This window comes from Quercus suber, unplaced genomic scaffold, assembly GCF_002906115.3.
Source record: "Quercus suber isolate HL8 unplaced genomic scaffold, Cork oak 2.0 scaffold_513, whole genome shotgun sequence".
In the NCBI taxonomy this organism is placed as follows: Eukaryota; Viridiplantae; Streptophyta; class Magnoliopsida; order Fagales; family Fagaceae; genus Quercus; species Quercus suber.
The window spans coordinates 50264-54306 of record NW_027069962.1 but is presented as its reverse complement, the minus strand read 5'-3'; the positions used below and the strand labels follow the sequence as shown (position 1 = coordinate 54306).

General features: G+C 31.5%; 1 long non-coding RNA gene across 1 annotated transcript; it reads left to right on the top strand.

Moving 5' to 3' along the window:
- Nucleotides 1-86: 86 nt before the first annotated feature.
- LOC136063336 (uncharacterized) lies at nt 87-1535 on the top strand. Its single transcript, XR_010625021.1, has 2 exons — nt 87-414; nt 1170-1535. It is a non-coding gene; the product is annotated as an uncharacterized LOC136063336 (long non-coding RNA).
- The last annotated feature ends 2508 nt before the right edge of the window (nt 1536-4043 follow it).

The window sequence follows — 4043 nt, the reverse complement described above, 5'->3', positions numbered from 1 at the left end:
TGGAATACAGAAGCAAAATCCCCGAAATCCCCTCCTAAAATTCCATTACCATAATAAGGTCACGTCAATCTGTGACTGTGAGCTCTCTCTTCCTCTCCTTGAGGTCATCTTATATGTTAGAAAATTCTCTCTTCTTGTACTAAAAAGAGAAACAAATAAATAAATAAACAATGAAACCCCTCCAAAGCTCTCTATATATATTGAGTCTTCTATAGGTTCGTTTAGTGTGTTCTCTCCCCCCTCTCTTTCTCTCTCTTTTTCTCTCTGCATTTTCTTGGTGATTACCATGCATTCAAGAAAGATTTGAGGCTTGTGATCTCTCCCCCCCTCTCTCTCTATCTCTTTCTCTCTGCATTTTCTTGGTGATTACCATGCATTCAAGAAGGATTTGAGGCTTGTGACGAAGAGGAAAAGGTGATTCTGGTTATGCCTGGCTCCCTGTATGCCACAAGCATGAACCAATCTGTTTGTTGATTGACTAATGCCGGTGGCGTGCGAGGAGCCAAGCATACCATATCTCTCTCCCTAGCTCCTTACTGTTTCCAATTTTTTTTGCTTTAGATTTTGTTAATCTCTCTCTGTACTTTTCATGAATATGAAGTTTGTTCAATTTTTTGCTATCTTGAATTTTTCAACAATCACATTAAAGGGTTTACTTTTCTGTCTAATCATCTTTGCTAAAAGAAAACATTCATTCAGATTTCAAACCATGTGCAGCCCAAAGATATTTGTGTTTGACCATAAATCTCGTAAAGTCATAGCTCCTTTTCTTTCTTTAACACATGATTTAGCCAACAAAGAAAGCTTCAAACTGGATTTATTTTCCTTAAAATGTGTTGGCGCTAGATTAATCAAGGAATGGTTAGTCAAGCAGAGATGGGTTGTTGTTTCCTTTTCATTTAAATCCAAATAAACGTAAATTTTCAAAATCATATTTTCTTAATTTTTAGTTCTCTTTCTTTAGTCACATTCAAGATTTACACTCATCATGAGCAGTAGATCAAAATTGTTGTTAGTTCTCCAACTTTGTGTAAACAATTTGTATTTCTTGTTTAATGTAATAACATATATATATGTCCGATTTGATTTTACCATTTATGAAATCTGGTTTTCTTGTGACTCTACTTGGGAAGGAGGGCTTGGAGGTACTAGTGTTTAATTTGTTTCAGGTTGCAGCAACTTCAATCTGCATCAAAGGGACATATTCAAGAGTTAATTGTGCAATCCATTGGAAAGGAATGTCAAGGACATCGATCAATTCCCTCAATACTATTACCACAGCAAATTTACTTCTTGTTTCCAATCTCGTTCCAGTCAAACTGCAAAAGAGCCTTAATTTTAGAGAGACACAGAACAACATTGCTATTCCCAAACTACCCTTAGACTGTATTTTTGTCTGTAAAACTAATTTACTATTCATGATGAATACATTGCTCTTTTATAGTATGTTTATTTTTGGTGTTGATGAGATTTGATTGTAAACCATAATTAATTTACCATCCTTCTTTGTGAAGAAAGAACAGATTCTTGATCTTTATCATAATTATCGTTATTATTAGTATTTGGTTAATTACTGCATGTATGTACGGTTGTGTTTTTTTTTTTTTTTAGTAAATATTTTTCAGGAAAACATTTTACACATTTTATGTTGTTTATTTCACAATAAAATGGTTAGTTAACTGTAAAATATTTTAAGTCAAAGGGAAATCCAAGGAAAAATTTTGTAAAATGTTTTACCATTGCAACAAAGGTAAAACATTTTCCAAAATTCTCACACAGCTATACCTCTCTCTCTCTCTCTCTCTCTCCTACAAACAGACCAATGAGCTACTCATCATTGGCCACCAATCCAATTGTTCGGCCCACCCATCACCGGTTTCACCTCCACACACCGATTCTCAAGTTTGAACTTCCTGAGTTTATATTTATTTATTTATATATATTTTTGCTTGATCACTCCTAAGTGCAGGAGATTATAGTAATATAATTCTCAGTGTACCGAGATCGAACCACAAGGAGTAGGGTAAATTCAAAGTCAATATAATTAAACAACAATTTGGGTGAAGAAGAAAAGTACTTTTACTTGGTGATTGTTAACAAGAATAATAATAGAAACTGATTTAAATCAATAATGTAAATACTAGGGCATCGAGGTGCTTTCCTATATCGATATGAAATTCTTTGTGATCTAAGAAAATATATATTTCATAATTAATTGTTCTTATACAATTAAAAACTTATGATTCGGTTGAATTGAGACAATTTAAGAATGCATGATAACCTTGATTAATAGTGCAATTAGAATAGTTTTCAGAAAAATTCGTTCACTTTAAAATGTAATTTCTATTTGAAAATATTAGAAATTCATCTAAACAATAAGAAAACATGATTGAACTTATTGAAAGTATGGAAGAATTAATACATCAACAAAAATCTAATTGAACAATCAAATATATTATTGTCTATAATCTTAAAAAGAATCACATTGAATATTCATATCATATAGAAGAAACATAACCCCTAGTCCTAATAAAGAGTTTAGGCTGCCATTAGAGAAAGAAAATACAAAGTTATCTCTTTGTAAAATTTGTTCTCCACAGCCTCTCTTCCAAACTCTAACGTAAAAGTGTTCAAAGAAAATAAAACTTTTACTATTTAATTTTTGTCCAGACTTTCAGCAAAAATTTGTGAGTTAATTTCGGCCTTCAAAAATTGTAAATTTCAAAAAACTCAAAACTAGAAAGTTGTAGATATTTAAGTCACAGTTTCAGCCCATCCAGTCTTGAGTCAATTGGATTTTTAAGGAGAGAAATACGCCTAAAATACTGATCAGTGCTCAAATCTGATTTTTCCTTTTTCAAATGTTGTCTCTTTGATTTCTTTCCTTATTTGAAACTTCCAAACATGGTAAACGACCCAAGCACTCCAGCTACACCTCCTTAGACATTTAAGCATGGTCCTTTAGCTTTTTTTTTAATTCTAATTTGGCCTATATTCTCTCACAAATTCTTGTAAACTCATTTTTTCACATGATTTCCTGAAAGTAGAAAATTACACATAATGAATGATATTTTATTTAAAAAATTATGTAAAGATAGATAATAGGGACTAATGCAAATCATAGATTAATTATACAAATTAAGCATAATAATAAGGAGATAACGCCCACATAAATATATAACAAGTATACATTTTAAGGTGTTACCAATTTTCCACCTCCATCCGCTCTTCTTCCACCTTCATTAGCTCACCCACTGGTTCTCAGATTTATTATTTTTTTTATTTTTTTATTTATTTTTTTACCACTGCATGGATTTAATAATCTGGGTTTTTTAGTGTTGTGTGGGCTTACTAACTTCAGTTTTTAGGCCTAGTTGTGGATTTTGTTGGGTGGTTGGGATGATTTGTGGGTCATGATAGCGGCTGGAAAGCTTGGGATTGTGGCATGTGATGGGTGGTTAGCTAGTTATTTTTTTTTCCCCTCTCCAATATGTGTTCGTATTTGAGTGGTCAGTGGCGTGGTGGTGGGTTGGGTTTTGCCGATTTGGTGATGGTTGCTTGGATGTGTTGGAATGTGAGATTAGGAAAATTTTTCATTCTACTGTGAAACAAAAACTTGAAAATGGGTTCTTGTCGTTTTCAATTACACATCAAATATTGTAAAATGAAAATGTTTTCAGTAAAATATTTTACTTTGAAATAAACGAGCATTAATTTAAGTTTACAAATTGTATAGACATCGTTTCACCCTATGACTCATGAAGAGTATACTAAAATTATTTATGCAATTTACTGTAAGTGAAACTTTGGTACCAAACTCTTTTTTCTTCTTTTCAAAAAATTAAAACACTATTTTGATTAAAACTCAATTATCAAAAGTTTCAAGATATATAAAACGAGTTTCATTACTTGTTTTACATGCCATTCATTTTTCATGTAACTTAAAGTAACTTTGTTCTTTTATGTTTACTATCTATTTTATTTTATTTTATTGAAATATTTGGTTTAGTTTACATAAAATTTTTGATTAAGTAACGCATTTC